Consider the following 25,692-nt stretch of genomic DNA (forward strand, 5'->3'; position numbering starts at 1 on the left):
GTGAGAGGCAGCAGAGTGAGCGGGCAGTGGAGTGAGAGGCAGCAGAGTGAAAGAGCTTTGGCTCAATGGGCTTCGGCGGTAACAGGACGAAGCAGTGGTTGATTGCAAAAGGAAGTAGTATGTGTTTGAGGCCGGTTTTCTGTGGTTGGTGTCGGATGTGGGAGGTCCTGGAGTCTCCTGATGTCCTGGACGGCCACACAGGCACCCGGTGCATCGAGATGCAACTCCTAAAAGACTGTGTTAGGGAACTGAAGATGCAGCTCGATGACCTTCATCTAGTCAGGCAGAGTGAGGAAGTGACAGAGAGGAGTTACAGTTAGGTGGTCACTTTGGGGCCACGGGGGACAGAGAAATGGGTCACAGTCAGAAGAGGGAAGGGGAAGAGTCAGGTGAATAAGCAAGTACAGCAGGCAGAAAAGAAGGTGAACGGAATGTTGGCCTTTATTACAAAGGGAATTGAGTACAAGAGCAAGGAAATCCTTTTGCATTTGTACAGGGCCCTGGTGAGACCACACCTGGAGTATTGTGTACAGTTTTGGTCTCCAGGGTTAAAGAAGGACATCCTGACTATAGAGGAAGTGCAGCATAGATTCACGAGGTTAATTCCTGGGATGTCTGGATTGTCTTACGCAGAGAGGTTAGAGAGACTGGGCTTGTACACGCTGAAATTAAGGAGATTGAAAGGGATCTGATTGCGACTTATAAGATTATTAAGGGATTGGACAAGATAGAGGCAGGAAATATGTTCCAGATGCTGGGAGAGTCCAGTACCAGAGGGCATGGTTTGAGAATAAGGGGTAGGTCATTTAGGACAGAGTTAAGGAAAAATTTCTTCTCCCAGAGAGTTGTGGGGGTCTGGAATGCTCTGCCTCGGAAGGCATTGGAGGCCAGTTCTCTGGATGCTTTCAAGAAGGAGCTAGATAAGTATCTTATGGATTGGGGAATCAAGGGATATGGGGACAAGGCAGGAACCGGGTATTGATAGTAGATGATCAGCCATGATCTCAGAATGGCGGTGCAGGCTCGAAGGGCCGAATGGTCTACTTCTGCACCTATTGTCTATTGAATTGAGAGAAGAGATCGCAGGAGCATTAGCTAAGATCCTTGAATCCTCTTTGGCTACAGTGGAAGTGCCAGAGGACTGGAAAATGGCAAATGTAGTTCCCTTGTTTAAAAAAGGTAATAGGGAGAAACCTGGGAACTATAGACCGGTGAGTCTTACGTCAGTGGTCTGCAAACTACTGGAAAGGATTCTTAAGGATAGGATTTATGAGCATTTGGAGAAGTACAGTCTACTCATGGATAGTCAACATGGCTTTGTGAAGGGAAGATCGTGCCTCACGAGCCTGATTGAGTTATTTGAAGAGGTAACAAAAGAAATTGATGAGGGTAGGGTAGTGGATGTGGTCTACGCGGACTTCAGCAAGGCATTTGATAAGGTCCCTCACGAGAGACTCATCCAGAAAGCCTTGAGGCATGGGATCAGTGGAACCTTGGCTAGAAGGATGAGAGGGGACTTGATAGAGGTCTACAAGATTATGAGAGGCATAGGTAGGGTGGATAGTCAGTACCTGTTTCCCAGGGCACCAATAGAAAACACCAGAGGGCATATGTACAAAATTAAGGGAGGGAAGTTTAGGGGAGACATCAGGGGTAAATTTTTTTTACACAGAGTGTTGTGAGTGCCTGGAATGACTTGCCAATGATGGTGGTGGAGGCTAAAACATTAGGGGTATTTAAGAGCCTCTTGGACAGGCACTTGGCTGAAAGAAAAATGGAAATTTATGGGGTAATGTGGATTTAGTACTTTTTTTAAGGATTATATGGGTCAGCAAAACATAGAGGGCTGAAGGGCCTGTACTGCGCTGTAGTGTTCTATGGTTCTATGGTTCTAAAAGAAAAGGCATATCTTTGCTTGAAAATACTCCTGTAATGGTTTTCTTGCAGTTGAGTATTAGAAGCTGTTTGTGCATTCATGGCCAGTAGCTAAGGCCTGATCTAGCAGTGACTGATGGCTCATGGAATGCTGCTGGGAAGTGAATTAGTTCTGGTCAAGTGGATGCACCATGCGGGACAAGATGGCTGGTCTTCGTCAGGTAGGTCAGCCCTGCTAGATGCATAGTTACCAACCCGTCCTTGTCCTGAGCACTGAAGTATCTGGAAAAGGCCAGGGATAAAACAAGCCAGTGGAAGAACACAAAGAGCAGCATCACCCAGTCAGTCAAGTACCATCTGTAGACAATACTTCAGCTCAAAATTTGAAGTAAATTTATTATCAACATACATATATGTCACTATATACAACCCTGAGATTAATTTTCTTGTGGGCATTCACAGTAAATACAAAGAGAAAAAATAAAAATAATAAATAAACAATAAATATCAAGAACATGAGATGAAGAGATCTTGAAATTGTGTCAAAAGGTTGTGGGGACAGTTCAGGGATAAGAGGAGTGAAGTAGAGTGAAATTATCCCCTCTGGTTCAAGAGTCTAATGGTTGAACAGTATTAATTGTTCCTTAACCTGATGGTGAGGGTCCTGGGCTCCTGTACCTCCTTCCTGATGACAGCATCAAGAAGAGAGCATGTCCTGTATGGTAGGGGTCACTAACGATGGATGCTACTTTTCTGTGACAATGCTCCACGTAAATGGGCTCAGTGGTGGAAGGGCTGTACCTATAATGGACTAGGCCAGGGGTCAGCAACCTTTACCACTGAAAGAGCCACTTGGACCCGTTTCCCACAGAAAAGAAAACACTGGGAGCCGCAAAACCCGTTTGACATTTAAAATGAAATAACACTGCATACAACGTTTTGTTTTGCCTTTATGCTATGTATAAATAAACTATAATGTGTTGCATTTATGAAATTGATGAACTCCTGCAGAGAAAACGAAATTACATTTCTGCATGCAACAAAAACATTTTGAACTCCGAAAAAAAGACGTTGGGTTGAAGGTTACTTTTAAGTAAAATACTCAACGTCTATTTGAGTCCTTCTTGTATTTATGAAAAACGCCAAACTTAAATTTGCCGCCAGCAGCAAACCAAAAATAACGTCAGCCAGCTGTCAACCTGAAAAATAAAAGGACTATTTCACTGAACAATGAAAACATATGAATATACGTAAAATAATACGCAATTAAAATATTTATCATACTTCTTCAGGTTGACTCACACCTGACAATGCAGTCGTATTCAGTAGGGATGGATCGATGCTTAGGGGAGTGACCGGGAAGGATAATGTGTTTTTTTCCTCTCTGAACTCACAGAAGCGTTTCCCAAACGATGTTTGCATTGCGATGATTGCAGAATGTAAATACTCCGAATTTATCATGTCGTGACATTGTTTGAACTCTCTCAAATTGGGGAAGTGAGACAATGTGCCTTTCTGTAAATCTCTGGCAAGCAACGTCAACTTGCGCTCGAATGCAAAACATCCCCCAACATGTGCAGGGCTGTACGTCCTTACCCCGTTGAAGAGCTGTGTTCAGCGTGTTCAGGTGCGCTGTCATGTCTACCATGAAGTGTAGCTTTTCCAGCCACTCTGGCTGTTCCAGCTCAGGAAAGTTGAGCCCTTTGCTGCCCAGGAAAGTTTTCACTTCTTCCAGATGCGCGACAAAGCGTTTCAGCACCTCCCCTCTGGACAGCCAGCGATAAAAACACGTTGTAGCGGTTGCTACACGCAGTCAGTAAACTGCAGTCAAAGATAGCTTTATTCGAACTAAACAGCCTTGCTTTTAAGCCTCCCTCAACCCGCCCCCCATGGGCGCGGATGCTGCAAAAGACACGTACTCACAAACCCCCGTAGGCTATCTCCCTTAGCCTGAACGCTGGCTAATTGTGAGCCGGTTCGGATGTGTCAGGAAATGGGTCGCCCGCCACAACGTCTTATTTAGATTGTACAAGATCACCATAATCTTCAAATTTAGATTTACATTTCAAAAACTAACAAACTAACATAAAAAACATATTAATTAAATACTGACCATGTAGCGGTGTGCTACACGCAGCGCTAAAATTACGACACGGAGTCGGTAACTGCAGTCGAAGGAAAAAAACTTTATTCGAAATCTTCAGCCTCACTTTTAAGCCTCCCTCAACCTGCCCCCCCCCCCCCATGGCGCAGAGGCTCCAAAGCTCTGTGCTCGCAAACCCCCGTAGGCTATCTTATTGTGAGTCGGTTCGGATGTGCCAGGAAAAGGGTCGCCACAACCAATTATTTCCCAAAGCAACAGGGAGCAGCAGCACAGACCTAAAAGAGCCACATGTGGCTCCGGAGCCGCGGGTTGCCGACCCCCGGACTAGGCCATATCCACAAGTTTTTGTCAGCTTTTCCATTCAAGCTCATTGGTGTTTCCATACCAGGCTGTGACGCTCAGCAAGCTGTCCTCAGAAAGCCATATTTCAGCAACTGTACTCGGATTTGTTTTCCCTTAAAAAAGCAACCCAGTTATTATTTGATTTAACAGTGTCCTTATACTATTACAACAACATAAATGTACAAGTTTGGCCACTAACAAGGAGAGAGTTTTGCATTTGTACAGCTCTTTTGTACCCTTAGAACATTTCAGGAATGGCACCTCCTTGTGAGGTATTTTGAAACACCTATTACTGCTGGTGCACACAAACTATTTACTTAGTTGCTGTTTATTAAAATAACCCATCTGGAATTTCAAATCACAGCTTCTAATTTCTTTCAAGAAGCTTCACCTTTGTTATTTCTCTTTCAAGGCGTTAGGAATAACAAGCTAAATCATTGTGGGGGCTGGAGTCAGTATCCACAAAGTGATGGAGTGGTTTAAAAATAATTGAAGATGAGCTGGCCCAGATAATTGCTTCCCCGTCATGAGAACCGACTCAGAGTAAACCTATCCATTCCATTAGATTGTGTAAAAGGAGACATTAGAGCTGTAAATATGGTATAAATGTGAATTGTATGCAGGATTCAAAACAAACAGGTATTCCATCTGCTGCTTTATTTGATGAGAAAATCTGCTCATTAGTTTGTGCCAATAAACAGTAAAATCTGTGCTCTGTGCTGCAAAATCCAGCTGGCAGTAACAGAAAGGGTTCCTGGTCTTGGATGTGCGTTTGTCATAGTTGTGACCATTTGCCCTCAGAAAAGAGGTCATAGGCTCAGGACAACAGGAATGGGGAATTAAAATGGAGAATACTGGAAATACTCAGCAGACTCAGCTGTACTTGTGGAGGAAAAAAGGAAAGCAGTTAACATTTCAGCTTAATGATGTGTCATCAGAAATGAGGGAACGATATTCACAACCTGCTGTCAGCCAGCACCATTCTCTTCACCTGGTCCTCACCCAGTTGCACATATTCACATCACCACATCCCCCTCTTCAGAACTTAAAACATGTGTGACTTCTACCTTTGGAAGTTCTGATAAATGGTCTGAAATGTAAACTCTGTTTCTCTTTCCTCACACACTGAATGGTCTGGCAAGTATTCCCAGTTCAAAAGTTAAAAAGTTCATTTAATATCAAAGTATGTATCCATATACAACTCTGAGATTTGTCTTCTGATAGTCACAAAACAAAGAAAAAACTTGGAAGTTATTCTGAGAGAAACATCAAACTTACCCACTGCACAAAAAGAACAGCATCCCAATCATTAATCCTACAAACCCCCCATGCATAGAACCATAGGACTATAGAACACTACAGCACAGTACAGGTCCTTCAGCCCTCCATGTTGTGCTGACCCATACAATCCTTAAAATAAGTACTAAACCCACACCACTCCATAACCTTCTATATTTCTTTCATCCATGTTCCTGTCCAAAAGGCTGTTAAATACCCTTAATGTTTTAGCCTCCACCACCATCATTGGCAAGTCATTCCAGATACTCACAACCCTTTATGTAAAAAAACTTACCCCTGATGTCTCCCCTAAACTTCTTTCCCTTAATTTTGTACATATGCCCTCTGGTGTTTTGCTATTGGTACCCTAGGAAACAGGTACTGACTATCCACCCTATCTATGCCTCTCATAATCTTGTAGACCTCTATCAAGTCCCCTCTCATTCTTCTACGCTCCAAAGAGAAAAGTCCCAGCTCTGCTAACCTTGCTTCATATGACTTGTTCTCCAAACCAGGCAACATCCTGGTAAATCTCCTCTGCATCCCCTCCATAGCTTCCACATCCTTCCTATAATGAGGTGACCAGAATTGAACACAATACTCGAAGTGCGGTCTCACCAGAGATTTGTAGAGTTGCAACATGACTTCTCTACTCTTGAACTCAATTCCCCTGTTAATGAAACCTAGCATCCCATAGGCCTTCTTAACTACCCTATCGACCTGTGCAGCGACCTTGAGGGATGTATGGATTTGAACACCAAGGTCCCTTTGTTCATCCACACTCTTAAGTAACTGACCATTAATCCTGTACTCAGTCTTCTGGTTTGTCCTTCCAAAATGCAACACCTCACACTTGTCCAGATTGAACTCATTCTGCCATTTTTCTGCCCAACTCTGCAGCCTGTCGATATTCTCTTGTAACTTCTGACCACCTACAGCTCCATCCACAACTCCTCCAATCATTGTGTCATCCACAAACTTACTCACCTATCCTTCCACCTCTACATCCAGGTCATTTATAAAAATCACAAATAGCAGGGGTCCCAGGACAGATCCCTGTGCCACTCCACTAGTCATCGACCTCCAGGCAGAATACTTTCCTTCCACAACTACCCTCTGCTTTCTTCCTTTAAGCCAATTTTTTATCCAAACAGCCAAGGTTCCACTTATCCCATGCCTCATGTCTTTCTGGATGAGTCTCTCATGAGGGACCTTGTCAAATGCTTTGCTAAAGACAATGTAGATCACATCCACTGCCCTACCCTCATGTTTTGGTGAAAGCATGGAATTACATGCAACACACACACAAAATTCTGGAAAAACTCATTAGGCCAGGCAGCAACTATAGAAAAGAATATGGTTGACATTTCTGGCCGAATACCTTCATCTCATCCAGGTAAAGGATCATGGCCTGAAATGTTCACTATACTCTGCAGAGTTCCTCCAGCATTTTGAGTGTGTTGCTTAGATTTTCTCTTGTTTGTGGTTGGAATTATATGCTACCATTTAGTGTACCAAATACTAGGCTGAGATGAATTTCTAGATTCAGCTTTTTAAGTTTGCAGTCAGTTTGGCAACATCTTAGCTTATCAAAATTTCATATGAAATATCAGCTTTATTCTGTGGCAGTAGAAGATGTCAGCTACAAGTAAATAATGTGAGTTGAGATTGGATCTTTGTAGACAGCTGAAAAGAGGATCAATGGGATATAATTTACAAACATGACTCAGAAACCATTTAAGTAGTCTTCTGATTTCTCAGTTTCTCACTATTGCATGTTTATTGAAGAGTTTTTCTGCTTGTAAGTAGCTAAGTGTCCTCAACAGTGTCATAGTGAGGGACTTTATCTTCCCCTCAATTGATTGGAACTTCCTGAGTACAAGAAGCTTAAATGGGGTGGGATTTTTTTAATGCATCCAATCAGGATTCTTAAAACACTTTTTGGAGAGTCCAACTAGAGGAGAGAACATACTGGACCTGTCATTTATATTTTACTTTTTTATTTACAGTGCAGAATAGGACCTTCCAGCCCTTTGAATTCCACCACCCAACAAAACCTGACAACCCTGATTTAACCCTAAACTAACCTTGGGACATATTAGAATGAGCAATTATCCTTCCCTTTGGACTGTGTGAGGAAATCGGAGCTCCAAGAGAAAACCCACACATTCAACAGTGAGGACAGACAGAGACTCCTTACAGAGGATGCCTTGAGTGAACTTTGAACTCTGACACCCCAAGCTGTAATAGCATTGCACTAACTGCTACAGTACCATGGAAATAAGCCAGGTCAGGTGACTGACATGAGAACGGTGTACATTTTGGGAAAAGTGACCACAACTGGTCAAGACAGGAGCTAAGGGGTGCTGATTGGGAGCAACTGCTGTCACATAAGTGTGAATTGTTTAAAGACAGGCTGATCAGAATTCAGGATTGGCATGTTCCAGAAAGAAGTAAGGGCAAGGAGTGGTAAGGTAAGCAAACCTTGGATAACCTGAGGGGTCCTAAATCTAAGCAAGATAAAGAAAGGATAGGTAAGGGCTAGAACACAGAACAAAGAATATAGAACATTATGTACATTACAAGCACTTCTGCATATGATATTGTGCCGACCTTTTAACCTACTCTAAATCTAATGCTTCCCTCTCAAATAGACTTCTATTTTTCTGCCATCCATGTGCCAACCCAAGAGTTTCTTAAATGCCCTAATATATCTGCCTCAACCAACACCCTGGCAGTAAGTTCCATGCACCGACCAATATCAATGTAAAGAAATCCAAGACCTTAGCCTTAATACTTCTTCGTGCAATTGAATTCTTGATTTCCTTAGTTACACACCCCTGTCAGTTCAGATGGGCAGCAGCATCTCCTCCACAATCTCCATTAGCACAGGTGCACCACAAGTCTGGTGTATTTAGCCCCATACTCTACTTGCTTTACACTTTTGAAAGGCACATCAATATAAAGGGAATAGAAGGATATGGATAATATACAGGAGATGGATATCTACATTGTCATCAAGATCAGTGCAACATAGTGAGCCGAATGGCCTGTTCAGTAGTGTTGTATGTTTCAAAAAAATAGACCATAAGATGTAGGAGCAGATGTAGGCCATTTGGCCTATTGAGTCTGCTCCACCATTCAGTCGTGGGCTGATCCAATGCTTCCAGTCATCCCCACTCCCCTGCCTTCTCACCATACACTTTGATGCCCAGGCTAATCAAGAAACTATCTATCTCTGCCTTAAGTACACCCAATGACTTGGCCTTCACAGCCACTTGTGGCAACAAATTCCACAGATTTACCACCCTGTGACAAATGTAATTTCTCTGCAGCTTTGCTTTAAATGGATGTCCTTCAATCCTGAAGTCGAGGCCTCTTGTCCCAGACTCCCCTACCATGGGAAATAACTTTGCCGTATCTAATCTTTTCAAGCCTTTCAACATTTGTAATGTTTCTATGAGATCCCCTCTCGTTCTCCTGAACTCCAGGGAATACAGCCGAAGAGCTGCTTCATATAGTAACCCTTTCATTCCAGGAATCATTCTTGTGAATCTTCTCTGAACCCCCTCCAATGTCAGTATATCCTTTCTAAAATAAGGAGCTCAAAACTGCACACAATATTCCAAGTGTGGTTTCACAAATACCTTATAGAACCTCAACATCACATCCCTGCTCTTATATTCTATACCTCTAGAAATGAATGCCAACATTGCATTCACCTTCTTCACCACCAACTCAGCCTGGAGGTTAACCTTCAGGGTATCCTGCACAAGGACTCCCAAGTCCCTTTGCATATCTGCATTTTTAATTCTCTCCCTATCTAAATAATAGTCTGCCCATTTATTTCTTCCACCACAGTGCATGACCATACACTCTACATGTATTTTATTTGCCACTTCTTTGACCATTCCCTTAAACTATCTAAGTCTCTCTGCAGCCTGTCAGTTTCCTCAACACTACCCACTCCCCCACCAATATTTGTATCATCTGCAAACTTAGCCACAAATCCATTAATCCCATTGTCCAAATCATTGACATACATTATAAAAAGCAGCAGTCCCAACACTGACCCCTGTGGAACTCCACTGGTAACCGGCAGCCAGCCAGAGTAGGATCCCTTTATTTCCACTCTCTGTTTTCTGCCAACCAGCCAATGCTCCACCCACAGTAGTAACCTCAACAAATTATCTCTCTTGAAATCCAGTACTGGCTTGGTTTTCCCAATCCACTTTCATGTTAAAATCTCCAACGATTATCATTCTGACACATCTTTTCTAACTCATGCTGCAATTTGTTATACACATACCGGATGCTGTTTGGAGGCCAAAATACAACTGCCATTAGGGTCTTTTTACCTTGCCATTTCTTAACTCAACACATAGAGGCTCTATACCTTCCAATCCTATGTCATTTCTTTCCAATGATTTAATATTAATTTTTATACACAGAGCCCCTCGGCCTACTGACCTATCTTTCCAATATGCCATATATCCTTGGACATTCAGCTCCCAATGGCAGCTATCCTTTAGCCAAGTTTCAGAGATGGCCACAACATCATATTTCCTAAAATGCAGCTAAATTTCAAGATCACACATTTTATTTCTTATGCTGCGTGTATTCAAATATAACATTTTCAGTCCAGTATATGTTGCTTTCTGTTTTAACCACACCTCTATTGCCCTGTAACACATCTCACTGGATGTGAGTATGTTTCATCTCCTGCTTGTCCTTTCCATTTTTGATTTACTTGTGTTTTTTGCGTCCTCAGCCCTATCACAGCAGTTCCCATCCCCTTGTCCTCCAAAATCCTGGTGGTGATGTTTACCAAGGCTACTGGGGAGAGTTTAAATTAGAATTGTTGGGGGTGGGAACCAAACTGAAGAGACTGGAGAAGAGGAGGTTGGCTCACAAATAGAGAAAGCTTGTAGACAGTGCGAGAGGAAGAACAGGCAGGTGATAGAGAAGGGACGTGCTCAGACCGAAGGTTTGAGCTGCGTCTATTATAACACAAGGAATATTGTGAACAAAGCCAATGAGCTTAGAGCGTGGTTCAGTACTAGGAGGTGGTCATTACAGAGACTTGGATGGCTCAGGGACAGAAATGGTTACTTCAAGTGCCGGGTTTTAGATGTTTCAGAAAGGGCAGGGAGGGAGGCAAAAGAGGTGGGGACATGGCAATGTTGATCAGAGATACTGTCACAGCTGCAGAAAAGGTGGACGCCATGGAAGGATTGTCTATGGAGTCTCTGTGGGTGGAGGTTAGGAACAGGAGGGGTCAATAACTTTACTGGGTGTTTTTTATATGCCCCCCCCCCCCGATAGTAACAGGGATATCAAGGAGCAGATAGTGAAACAGATCCTGGAGAGGTGTAATAATAACAGAGTTGTCATGATGGGAGATTTTAATTTCCCAAATATTGATTGGCATCTCCCTAGAGCAAGGTGTTTAGATGGGGTGGAGTTTGTTAGGTGTGTTCAGGAAGATTTCCTGACACAATATGTAGATAAGCCTACAAGAGGAGAGGCTGTACTGGGATTTGATTTCGGGAAAGGAACCTGGTCAAGTATTAGATCTCAGTGGGTGAGCATTCTGGAGGTAGTGATCATAATTCTATCTCCTTTACAACAACATTGGAGAGAGATAGGAACAGACAAGTTAGGAAAGCATTTAATTAGAGTACAGGTAATTCTGAAGCTATCAGGCAGGAAATTGGAAGCTTAAGTTGGAAACAGATGTTCTCAGGGAAAGGTACAGAAGAAATGTGGCAAATGTACAGGGGATATTTGTGTAGAGTTCTGCACAGGTAGGTTACAATGAGGCAGGGAACTTATGGTAGGGTACAGGAACTGTGGTGTACAAAGGCTGTAATAAATTTAGTCAAGAAGAAAAGAAAAGTTTACAAAAGGTTCAGAGAGCGAGGAAATGTTAGAGATCTAGAAGATTATAAGGCTAATAGGAAGGAGCTTAAGAAGGAAATTAGGAGAATGAGAAGGGGCCCTGAGAAGGCCTTAGAAAAATAGAAACGTAGAAAACCTACAGCACAGTACAGGCCCTTCGGCTATCAAACTTGTACCAAACAATTCTCTACCTTAGAAATAATTAGGTTTACCTATAGCCCTCTATTTTATTAAGCTCCATGTACCTAACTAAAAGCCTCTTAAAAGACCCTATCGTATACACCTCCATCACCATTGCCGGCAGTCCATTCCACACACTCACCACTCTCTGAGTAAAAAACTTACCTCTGACATCTCCTCTGTACCTACTCTCCAGCACCTCAAACCTGTGTTCTCTTGTGGCAACCATTTCAGCCCTGGGAAAAAGCCTCTGACTATCCACATGATCAATGCCTCTCATCATCTTATACCCCTTTATCAGGTCACCTCTCATCCTCCGTCACTCCAAGGAGAAAAGGCCGAGTTCACTCAACCAATTCTCATAAGGCATGCTCCTCAATCCAGGCAATATCCTTTTAAATCTCCTCTGCATCCTTCCTATGGTTTCCACATTCTTCCTGTAGTGAGGTGACCAGAACTGAGCACAGTACTCCAAATGGGGTCTGACCAGCTTCCTATAGAGCTGCAACATTACCTTTCGACTCCTAAATTCAATTTCATGATTGATGAAGGCCAATACACCGTATGCCTTCTTAACCACAAAGTCAACCTCCCTTGGCGGGCAGGATGAAGGAAAACTCCCAAGGCATTCTATAAGTATGTGAAAAGCAAGAGGATAAGACGTGAAAGAAGAGGACCTATGAAATGTGACAGTGGGAAAGTGTGTATGGAACCGGAGGAAATAGCAAAGGTATTTAATGAATACTTTACTTCAGTATTCACTATGGAAAATCTTAGTTATTATAGTGATGACTTGCAGCAGACTGAAAAGCTTGAACATGTAGATATTAAGAAAGAGGATGTGCTGGAGCTTTTGGAAAACATCGTTGGATAAGTCACTGGGACCGAATGAGATGTACCCCACGTTACTGTGAGAGGAGAGGGAAGAGACTGCTAAGCCTCTGGGAATTATCTTTACATCATCAATGGGGATGGGAGAGGTTCCAGAGGATTGGAGGATTGAGGATATTGTTCCTTTATTCAAGAAAGGGAGCAGAGAATGCCCAGGAAATTATAAACCAGTGAGCCTTTACCTCACTGGTAAGTTGATGGAGAAGATCCTGAGAGGTAGGATTTATGAATATTTGGAGACATAAAATATGATCAGGAATAGTCAGCATGGCTTTGTCAAGGGCAGGTCATGCCTTATGAGCCTGTTTGAATTTGTTGAGGATGTGACTAAACACATTGATGAAGGGAGAGCAGTAGATGTAGTGTATATGGATTTCAGCAAGCCATTTGATAAGGTACCCCATGATTGGCTTATTGAGAAAGTAAGGACCCAAGGGGACATTGCTTTGTGGATTCAGAACTGGCTTGCCTACAGAAGGCACAGAGTGGTTGTAGACGAGTCATATTCTGCATGGAGGTCGGTCACCCTGAGACCAGTGCCTCAGGGATCTGTTCTGGGACCCTTACTCTTTGTGATTTTTATAAATGACCTCGATGTAGAAGTGGAGAGATGGGTTAGTCAGTTTGCTGATGACACAATGGTTGGAGGTGTTGTGGATAGTGTGGAGGACCATTAGAAGTTACAGCGGTACATTGATAGGATGCAAAACTGGGCTGAGAAGTAGTAGATGAAGTTCAACCCAGATAAGTGTGAAGTGGTTCATTTTGGTAGGTCAAATATGATGGCAGAATATAGTATTAGTGGTAAAACTCTTGGCAGTGTGGACAATCAGAGGGATCTTGGGGTCCGAGTTCATAGGATGCTCAAAGTAGCTGCACAAGTAAGACTTCATACGGTGTATTGGCCTTAATCAATCGTGGAATTGAATTTAGGAGACAAGAAGTAATGTTGCAGCTATGTAGGACCCTGGTAAGACCCCACTTGGAGTACTGTGCTCAGTTCTGGTCACCTCACTACAGGAAGTATGTAGAAACTATAGAAGGGGTGCAGAGGAGATTTACAAGGATGTTGCCTGGATTGGGGATCACACCTTATGAGAACACCATCCACAAATAGCTGACAATACAACTAACCCCACTGGAGGAAGGGCAGGACTGGCTGATGCAGGTACTGGTGTTTAGGTGTTTTAAAAGGAATAGGATGGGAGGTAGAAAAGGTGGGAAGGGGTGTGGTAGTAGCATTACCGGTCAGGGATAGTATCATGGCTATAGAAAGGGAGGACGCTGCAGAAGATGTGTCCACTGAGTCGGTGTGAGTGGAAGTCAGAAATAGGAAGGGATCAATCACTGCTGGGAGTAGTCTATAGACCCCAAAATTGCCACTGGGACATTGAGGAGCAGATAAGCAGGCAGATTTTAGAATTGTGCAGGAAATACAGGGTTGTAGTTATGGGTGATTTCAACTTCCCTCATATTGACTGGCACCTCCTAACTGCAAGGGGGATAGATGGGGCTGAATTTGTCAGGTGTGTTCAAGAAGGATTCCTGACGCAGTATGTGGACCGGCTAACGAGAGGAGAGGCCGTACTGGATCTACAAACGTTTGTAGTTCTGGGCAATGAACCTGGTCAGGTGACAGACCTCTTGGTGGGGGAGCATTTTGGTTAGAGTGACCACAACTCCCTTAGCTTCAGCATAGCTATGGAAAAGGATAAAAACAGACAAAATGAGAAAGTGCCTAACTGGGGAAGGGCTAACTATGAAGGGATGAGGCAGGAACTAATGAGAGTAAATTGGAAACATATGTTCAAGGGTGAAAGCACAGAAGTCATATGCAGGGAGTTTAGGGACCACTTGTGCTGGGTTCAGGATAGGTTTGTCCCACTGGGACAAAGAAAAATTGGTAGAAAAAGGGAACCATAGCTGACAAAACACGTGAGACAACTCGCCAAGAAGAAGAAGGAAACATATGTTAGATATAAGAAGCAGGAAGCAGGAGGGGATCATGAGAAATATAGGGTAGCCAGGAAGTAGCTTAAGAAAGGACTTAGGAGAGCTCAAAGGGGACATGAGAAGGCCTTGGCATATCGGATTAAGGAGAACTTCACTGCGTTCTATGTGTATGTGAAGAACAGAAGGATGACAAGAATGAAGGTGGGGCCGCTAAAAGATAAAGAAGGCAATATGTGCCTGGAGGCGGAGGAGGTTGGGGAAGTCCTAAATGAATACTTTGCTTCAGTATTCAGAAGTGAAAAGGAACTTGATCAAGGTCCTTTTGAAATAGGAGAGGCCCGTGTGCTGGACAATGTGGAGATTAAGGAAGAAGTTTTGGATCTTCTTAAAAAACATCAAGATTGATAAGGCTCCAGGGCCAGACATGCTATACCCCAGGTTGCTGTGGGAAGTGAGAGAAGAGATCGCTGGAGCACTAGCTATGATCTTTGAATCTTCTTTGGCTGCAGGGGAGGTGCCGGAGGATTGAAGAACGGCAAATGTAGTTCCCTTGTTTAAGAAAGGTAATAGGAAGAATCCTCGGAACTATAGACCGGCGAGTCTTATGTCGGTGGTCTGCAAACTATTGGAAAGGATTCTTAAGGATAGGATCTACGAGCATTTGGAGAAGTACAGTCTACTTGGATAATCAACATGGCTTTGTGAAGGGAAGGTCATACCTCACGAGCCTAATTGAGTTTTTTGAAGAGGTAACAATAAAAATTGATGAGGGTAAGGCGGTAGATATGGCCTACTTGGATCTTAGCAAGGCATTTGACAAGGTCCCTCACAAGAAACTCATCCAGAAAGTCATGAGGCATGGGATCAGTGGATCATTGGGACCTCTTTTGGGATGGAGCTTGTTAGGTGTGTTCAGGAAGGTTTTCTGACTTAATATGTAGATAAGCCTACAAGAGAAGAGGCTGCACTTGATCTGGTATTGGGAAACTGGTCAGGTGTCAGGTTTCTCAGTGGAATAGCATTTTGGAGATAGTGGTCATAATTCCATCTCCTTTACCATAGCGTTGGAGAGGGATAGGAACAGTCAAGTTAGGAAAGCGTTTAATTGGAGCAAGGGGAAATATGAAGCTATCAGGTAGGAAATTGGAAGCATAAATTAGGAACAGATGATCTCAGAGGAATGTGTGAGAGAAATGTGGCAAATGTTCAGGGGATATTGCGTGGCATTCTCCATAGGTATGTTCCTATGAGACAGGGAAAGGATGGTAGGGTACATGAATTATGGTGAAAAACTGTTGAAAATCTAGTCAAAAAGAAAAGAGATGCTTACGAAAAGTTCAGAAACCTAGGTAATGATAGAGATCTATAAGATTATAATGTTAGCAGGAAGGAGCTTAAAAAGTAAATTAGGAGAACCAGAGGGGGCTATGAGAAGGCCTTGGCGAGCAGGATTAAGGAAAACCCCATGGCATTCTACAAGCATGTAAAGAACAAGAGGATAAGACATGAGAGAATAGGATCAATCAAGTGTGACAGTGGAAAAGTGTTTATGGAACTGGAGGAGATGGCAGAGTTATTAATGAATACTTTGCTTCAGTATTCACTACAGAAAAGGATCTTAGCGATTGTAGAGATGATTTACAATGGATTGAAAAGCTTGAGCAGATAGATATTAAGAAATATGATGTGCTGGAGCTTTTGGAAAACATCAAGTTGGATAAGTCTCTGGGACTAGATGAAATGTACCCCAGGATACTGTGTGAGGCAAAGGAGGAGATTGCTGAGCCTTTTGCAATAATCTTTTATCATCACTGGGGACAGGAGAGGTTCTGGAGGACTGGAGGGTTGCAGATGTTGTTCCCTTATTCAAGAAAGGGAGTAGGGATAGCCCAGGAAATTATACACAAGTGAGTCTTACTTCAGTAGTTGGTAAGTTGATGGAGAAGATCCTGAGAGGCAGGATTTATGATAATTTGGAGAGGCATAATAGTCTGCTTGGCTTTGTCAAAGGCAGGTTATGCCTTACAAGCCTGACTGAATTTTTTGAGGATGTGACTAAACACATTGATGGAGGTAGAGCAGTAGATGCAGTGTATATGGATTTCAGAAGGCATTTGATAAAGTAACGCTTATTGAGAAAGTAAGGAGGCATGGGATCTAAGAGGACCTTGCATTGTGCATCCAGAACTGGCTTGCTCACAGAAGGCAAAGAGTGGTTGTAGAGCAGGTCATACTTTGCATGAAGGTCGGTGACCGGTAGTGTGCCTCAGTGATCTGCTCTGGGACCCCTTCTCATCATGATTTTTATAAATGACCTGGTGAGGAAGTGGACGAATGGATTAGTAGATTTGTTGATGACACAAAGGTTGGGGGTGTTGTGGATTGTGTGGAGGGCTGTCAGAGGTTACAGCAGGACATTGATAGGGTGGAAGACTGGGCTGAGAAGTGGCAGATGGCGTTCAACCCAGATAAGTGTGAGGTGGTTCATTTTGGTTGGTCGAATATGATGGCAGAATATAGCATTAATGGTAAGACTCTCAGCAGTATGGAGGATTAGAGGAATCTTGGGTCCGAGTCCATAGGACACAAAAGGCTGCTGCGCAGGTTGACTCCTTAGTGATGAAGGCATACAGTGCATTGGGTTCATCAACTGTGGGACCTTGAAGGAGACTAGTGTTGAAATTGCAGGGGCCCTGGTGGATATATTTAAAATGTCGGTATCCACGGGTGAGGTGCCAGAGGAGCTCATGTTGCTCCGTTGTTTAAAAAAGGCTCTAAAAGTAATCCGGGAAATTATAAGCCGGTAAATTTGACGTTGACAGCAGGTAAATTATTGGAAGGAGTATTAAGAGATAGGATTTGGATAGAAAGGGATATATTAAGGAGAGTCAACATTGCTTTGTGAGTGGCAGGTCATGCTTAACCAAAAATCACGAAGAGAAAGGGTCCCAGAACAGATCCCTGAGGACTTGAGAAACTGAGTTACAGAGAAAGATTGAATAGGTTAGGACTTTATTCCCTGGAGCGTAGAAGAATGAGGGGAGATTTGATAAAGGTGTATAAAATTATGATAGGTATAGATAGAGTGAATGCAAGCAGGCTTTTTCCACTGAGGCTGGGGGAGAAAACAAAGTAGAGGATATGGGTTAAGGGTGAAAAAGAAAAAGTTTAAAGGGAACTTTAGGGGGAGCTTCTTCACACAGGGAGTAATCAGAGTGTGGAGTGAGCTACCATTTGAAGTGGTGAATGCAGGCTCACTTTTAACATTTAAGAAGAACTTGGATAGGTGCATTGATGAGAGGAGTATGGAGGGATATAGTCTAGGTGTAGGTCAGTGGGACTAGGCAGAAAAATGGTTTGGCACAGCCAAGAAGGGCCAAAAGGCCTGTTTCTGTGCTGTAATGTTCTATGGTCCTATGGTTCTGTGGATTGAGTTTAAGAGCTGAGAGGTAATGTTACAGCTGTATAGGACCCTGGTCAGACCCCACTTGGAGTACTGTGCTCACTTCTGGTCACCTTACTACAGGAAGGATGTGGAGACTATAGAAAGGATGCAGAGGAGATTTACAAGGATGTTGCCTGGATTGGGGAGTATGCCTTATGAGAACACCATGTACAAATAGCTGACAATACAACCATTGTTGGTAGAATCTCAGGCGGTGACGGAGGGCGTACGGGAGTGAGATATGCCAACTAGTGGAATGGTGCCACAGCAACAACCTGGCACACAGAATCAGAAGACGAAAGAGCTGATTCTGGACTTCAGGAAGGGTAAGACAGAAGGAACACATACCAATCCTCACAGAGGGATCAGAAGTGGAGAGAATGAGCAGCTTCAGTTTCCTGGGTGTCAAGATCTCTGAGGATCTAACCTGGTCCCAACATACTGATGTAGTCATAAAGAAGGCAAGACAGTTGCTGTATTTTATTTGGAGTTTGAAGTGATTTGTCATGTCAACAAATATGCTCTAAAACTTCTATAGTTGTATTGCGGAGAGCATTCTGACAGGCTGCATCACTGTCTGGTATGGAGGGGCTACTGCACAGGACCGAAAGAAGCTGCAGAAGGTTGTAAATCTAGTCAGCTCTAGCTTGGGCACCAGCCTACAAAGTACCCAGCACATCTTTAGGAAGTGGTATCTCAGAAAGACAGTTTCCATTATTAAAGACCTCCAGCACCCAGGGCATGCCCTTTTCTCACTGTTACTGTCAGGTAGGAGATACAGAAGCCTGACGGCACACACTCAGTGATTCAGGAACAGCTTCTTCCCCTCTGCCATCTGATTCCTCAATGGACTTTGAAGCTTTGGACATTACCTCACTTTTTTAATTCTCTGTTTTTGCACATTTTTATTAATCTATTCAATATATGTAATTGATTTACTTGTTTATTTATTATGTTTTATTTTATTTATTATTACTGTTCTTTTTTTCCCCTCTCTCTACTAGATAACATATTGCATTGAACTGCTGCTACGAAGTCAACAAATGTCACATCACATGCCAGTGATAATAAACCTGAATCTGAATCGGACAGTCAGAGACTTTTTTCCAGGGCTGAAATGGCTAACACAAGAGGCACAGTTTTAAGGTGCTTGGAAGTAGATACAGAGGAGATATCAGGAGTAAATTTTTATGCAGAGAGTGGTGAGTGCATGGAATGGGCTGCCAGAAATGGTGGTGGAGGCAGACATGATAGTGTCTTTTAAAAGACTCAGGGAGAGCGTGCACCTGGAGGTTAGAAAAATAGAAGGATCTGGGTAATCCTAGGTAGTTCCTAAAGTGAGTACATGTTCAGCACAGCATTGTGGGCTGAAGGGTCTGCATTGTGCTGTAGGTTTTCTATGTTTCTATTCAATATACATATGCTGTAATTTACATATATATTTATTTATTATTATTTTATTTTTTATTCTATATTATGTATTGCATTGAACTGCTGCTGCTATTAACAGATTAACAGATTTCACAACACAAGCTAATGATAATAAACCTGATTCTGATTCTACGTTCCCATGAGTAAGTGAAGGTTTTTCAAGAGACTTTGGGAAATTTGTTGAAAGGTTTTGTTTGCTCTTGAGAACCTTTTTCTGAGACAATGTTTCAGATGTTGGACATGTTGCCCATGATCCAAGTCTCTATACTGGACTGGCACTGGTCTGCCATTTCTGCTGAGGGATGTGGAGATGCTGCAGAAACATCATTGGTGGTGACCTCTCCAAATGTTCTGGTGTGTCAGGACATGAGATGCCCACCTGAGGATATCCAACTTCTGACTTGCTATTGGAACCACAGTATTTATAAATCTATTTCCCTGGTCTTGTTGAGTCTTTAGCCCAATGAATCATGCTTTCCAAATTGTCAACTTGAACTAGTCCCATTTCCTTGTATTTGACCCATATCCCCAAAAATCTTTCATCTCTAAATGTCTTTTCAACATTGTAACTGTACCCACCTCTACCACTTCCTTTGGCAGCTCATTTTATATACCTGTCATCCTTGGTGTTAAAAAAGTACACCTCAAACACCTTTTAAAATTATTTTTATTCAGAGATATAGCACAGTAACAGGCCGTCCAGTCCAACAAGCCTGCATGGCCTAATTACACCCATGTGACCAATTAACCTATTAATGTGGGAAGAAATGTGAGCACCTGGAGGAAACTCACGCAGTCATGGGGAGAATATGCCAAACTACTTACTGATGGTGGTCAGTATTAAACCCAGGTTACTAGCGCTATAACAACATTATGTTAACTGCTATGCTATTATGTCACCCTCTCACTTTGAACCTGTGCCAGCTACCTTTAGACTCTTCGGCCATATGAGAAAGACTGTGACAAACTACCTTATAGAACATAGAATAGTACAGCACATTACTGGCCCTTCGGCCCACAATGTTGTTCTGACCCTCGAACCCTTCCTCACATATAACCCCCCACCTTAAATTCCTCCATATACTTGTCTAGTATTCTCTTAAACTTCACTAGTGTATCTGCCTCCACCACTGGCTCAGGCAGTGCATTCCACGCACCAACCACTCTCTGAGTGAAGAACCTTCCTCTAATATCCCCCTTGAACTTCCCTCCCCTTAACTTAAAGCCATGTCCTCTTGTACTGAGCAGTGGTGCCCTGGGGAAGAGGTGCTGGCTGTCCACTCTGTCTATTTCTCTTAATATCTTGTACACCTCTATCATGTCTCCTCTCATCCTCCTTCTCTCCAAAGAGTAAAGCCCTTAATCTCTGATCATAATCCATACTCTCTAAACCAGGCAGCATCCTGGTAAATCTGCTCTGTACCCTTTCCGATGCTTCCACATCCTTCCTATACTGAGGCGACCAGAACTGGACACAATACTCCAAGTGTGGCCTAACTAGAGTTTTATAGAGCTGCATCATTACATCGTGTCTCTTAAACTCTATCCCTCGACTTATGAAAGCTAACACCCCATAAGCTTTCTTAACAACCCTATCTACCTGTGAGGCAACTTTCAGGGATCTGTGGACATGTACCCCCAGATCCCTCTGCTCCTCCACACTACCAAGTATCCTGCCATTTACTTCGTACTCTGCCTTGGAGTTTGTCCTTCCAAAGTGTACCACCTCACACTTCTCCGGGTTGAACTCCATCTGCCAATTCTCAGCCCACTTCTGCATCCTATCAATGTCTCTCTGCAATCTTTGACAATCCTCTACACTATCTACAACACCACCAATCTTTATGACATCTGCAAACTTGCCAACCCACCCTTCTACCCCCACATCCAGGTTGTTAATAAAAATCACGGAAAGTAGAAGTCCCAGAACAGATCCTTGTGGGACACCACTAGTCACAACCCTCCAATCTGAATGTACTCCCTCCACCACGACCCTCTGCCTTCTGCAGGCAAGCCAATTCTGAATCCACCTGGCCAAACTTCCCTGGATCTCATGCTTTCTGACTTTCTGAATAAGCCTACCATGTGGAACCTTGTCAAATGCCTTACTAAAATCCATGTAGATCACATCCACTGCACTACCTTCACCTATATGCCTGGTCACCTCTTCAAAGAACTCTATCAGGCTTGTTAGGCATGATCTGCCCTTCACAAAGCCATGCTGACTGTCCCTGATCAGGCCATGATTCTCTAAATGCCCATAGATCCTATCTCTAAGAATCTTTTCCAACAGCTTTCCCACCACAGACGTAAGGCTCACTGGTCTATAATTACCTGGACTATCCCTACTACCTTTTTTGAACAAGGGGACAACATTCGCCTCCCTCCAATCCTCCGGTACCATTCCTGTGGACAACGAGGACATAAAGATGCTAGCCAGAGGCTCAGCAATCTCTTCCCTCACCTCGTGGAACAGCCTGGGGAATATTCTGTCAGGCCCCGGGGACTTAACCGTCCTAATGTATTTTAATAACTCCAACACCTCCTCTCCCTTAATATCAACATGCTCCAGAACATCAACCTCACTCATATTGTCCTCACCGTCATCGTTCCCTCTCATTGGTGAGTACTGAAGAAAAATATTCATTGAGGACCTCGCTCACTTCCATAGCCTCCAGGCACATCTTCCCACTTTGATCTCTAATCAGTCCTACCTTTACTCCTGTCAATTTTCACATAATTGAAGAATGCCTTGGGGTTTTCCTTTACCCTACTCACCAAGGCCTTCTCATGCCCCCTTCTTGCTCTTCTCAGCCCCTTCTTAAGCTCCTTCTTGCTACCCTATATTCTTCAATAGACCCATCTGATCCTTGCCTCCTAAACCTCATGTATGCTGCCTTCTTCCACCTGACTAGATTTTCCACTTCACTTGTCACCCATGGTTCCTTCACCCTACCATTCTTTATCTTCCTCACTGGGACAAATTTATCCCTAACATCCTGCAAGATATCCCTAAACATTGACCACATGTCCATAGTACATTTCCCTGCAAAAACGTCACCCCAATTCACAGCCGCAAGTTCTAGCTTTATAGTTTCATAATTTGCCCTTCTCCAATTAAAAATTTTCCTGTCTTCTTTGATTCTATCCTTTTCCATGATAATGCTAAAGGCCAGGGAGTGGTGATCACTGTCCCCTAAATGCTCACCCACTGAGAGATCTGTGACTTGACCCGGTTCATTACCTAATACTAGATCTAGTATGGCATTCCCCCTAGTCGGCCTGTCAACTTACTGTGACAGGAATCCATCCTGGACACACTTAACAAACTCTGCCCCATCTATCTCTGCCCCACCTTATCTCTGTTCATCATGTGAAGCCTCAGCCTCCTGTGGTTCAGGATAAAAAGTCCCAGCCTATCTATTCTCCTGAGAGCTCAAGCCTTACAGACCCAGTAACATGCACATAAATGTTATAGTGGTGGGTGGAGCTAATGAAGTGAACTGCTTTATCCTGAATTGTGTTGAGTTTCCTCAGCCCTGCTAGAACAGTACTCATCCAGGCAAATAAAGAGTATCCCATCACATTCCTGACATGTCCAGGGAATGGGGTGCCAGTGGGTGAGTCTCTCATCACGAAATATCCAGCCTCTGCCCCACTACTTATCTGATTGTTTCAATTGAGCTTCTCACCAATATTGATGGTGTGGGACTCAGCAACACAGTGCAACTGAATGCTATTTATTAATTGGAAGAATGCAAGGATTGTGGCAATTAGTACATAATTATTTAATGATAAAAGATAATTATATGAAGCAGAAAGAATATGCTGAACGAGGGAGAGATGAGGATGCTTTGGAGTGTTGATCAATTGGGCTGAAGGCACTGTTTCTATTCTTTAGAATCCCAAACAGTTTTAGAGCATAATCTGGTGGAATTGTCAACAACCAGAAAAATCACAGCAGCTACTTATGCATTCATTCTTTTGCAATATACAAGAGGAAAGTTCAAATAGAATTTAACATAACATTTTTGGGAATGATGCAATGCACACAAAAGCATCTTCGTTCACAAAAGGAAGACATCTAAAGGTTTAGCCCTAGATTCAAAGAACCATATGGGTATTGTTGTACAGTGGAAAAAAAGGGTAACATTTTGGGATGAATTATTTCAAAGTTCATGTATGCATTATCTTCGGGTTATCCAGGAAACATCAATAGCTGAATGCCTTTTGCAAACTTTTGAGTGAACTCAGCTGAAAACTGAAACAAGTAAAGCAATTCATCTGTTAAAAGCAAAATCCCAGAATTAATCAAAATGTGTTTGGGACATGAATCAATTGACCTAGGGAAACTGAAGTAGTTGACCTTTGAAGCTGAAAACTGATTGCATAACTGTGCCTAGGGTGAGCAGAGCTGTCCTAGTTCATTGTGACATGCTATAAATGTTAGCTATGCTCAGTGATCCTGGCAAGAAATGAGGAACAATAGAAGCAACAGAATCTGAAAATAATAGTAATCAACAGAAGGCCAAAACGGACGGGCGCACACACCACACACACACACACACACACACACACACACACACACACACACACACACACACACACACACACACACACACACACACACACACACACACACACACACACACACACACACCCACCCTTCACTTATACAGCATCAATGTCAATTCCAGAGCAAAATGGGGATCTTGATCACTTGGGTAATTGGGCTGAGGAACGGCAAATGGAGTTTAGTTTGGATCGGTGTGAGGTGTTACATTTTGGGAAAACAAATGAGTATGGCATTTTCCCAGGGTTAATGACACTTAACAACGACTCCTTCATTTGCATCTTTGGAAACAACTCTATTTCTATCTTTAATATCTCTATTTTTCCCTTTCAGGGTTCTTTTTGAAGACCCTGATCTGGAATTACATGCTGATTACGGTTCTTTGTGGGAATGGGACTCACTCTCGGGGTTTCACAACTGGCTGTTATTCGACACGCCAAGGGCTTGGCTTAAGAACACCGCTTGGTTTCGGAGGACTGAATTTTCATGATTCTGGAGATGGGGGGAATCGGAGGTTGGTGTCCGAGCAGAAGACTGATGCGTCGTGGGAGATGGAAGATCTAAGGCTGTGTGCCCAGAGACCCGAGGTCTTTGGGCATAGAGCTCGGATAAAGCAACACAATGGACTTTTAACATTGTAAGCCAGCAAGTTGTTTGCTATGTCTTCCCTCTTGCTGTGAAATGTAGACACCCCTTTCTCCCTTATTAGGGAGACAAAGCCTGTGGTATGCTGAATGCCAGGTGAACAATGTGGTCTTTGGAGTACAACAAGTCTGTCTTTGCCATTGCCTTGCTCATGCTTGAGTGCTCGGTGGAAGGTGCCGATGCTTTTTTTGCCGGTGGGGGCAGGGGGGATTGTTGCTTGCTGCTGCTTCGCACAGGAGGGAGGGGAGCTGGGGAACACTTTGTGGTTCTAACATTTAACTGTCATTCATTGTTTGGGGCACTTGTGGATGGTTGCGAAGAAAAAGCACTTCAGGATGTATAATGTATACATTTCTCTGATACTAAATGTACCTTTGAACCAATCATTGAATGGTTATTCCTTTCCATAGATGCTGCCTGACCTGCTGAGTTCCTCATGCATTTTGTGTGTTGCTTAGGATTTCCAACATCTGCGAAATCTCTTGTGTTTATACCCTTTGTAGTTTTATGTACTTCAATCATGTTTAAAACTGCTCTGCTCCAGGGAAAACAGACTTCTCCAGTCTCCTCTTGTTACTGAACTGTTGCATCCCAGGCATCATCCAGATAAGCTTCTTGCTAATTATTGGAGCTGCACTCATCCAGCTAAATGTTCCTTGACTTGTATCTTGTAGTCAGTGGAACAGCTTTGGGTTGACACAAGATGAATTACTCCCTACACTCCCCAGCTGGCAATGGCACATATCAAAAACTCTATTCTTGCCACATTGAACACTCACCAACATGCTTACCAACAGAGCCATTCTACAATAGATGCCACAGCATCTGTCTTGCACCTAACATACCTAGAAAACTAGGACACTTATATACTGTATGTCAGAAAGTTGCTTCTGGATTTCAGATTGGTGTTCCACACACCTTGATGAGAAAACCCCTACTCCTCGACCTAAAGACATCTTTGCGTAACTGGATATTGGACTTCCTAACAGATCTCAGATAGTCAGGATGCAACTTCCTAATCCTTCCGTGAAGTTGGATATTTTTCAGTGTGAATGCTTTCATTATAAATGTTAG

Source organism: Hypanus sabinus, chromosome 4 (genome assembly GCF_030144855.1).
Source record: "Hypanus sabinus isolate sHypSab1 chromosome 4, sHypSab1.hap1, whole genome shotgun sequence".
Taxonomy (NCBI): Eukaryota; Metazoa; Chordata; class Chondrichthyes; order Myliobatiformes; family Dasyatidae; genus Hypanus; species Hypanus sabinus.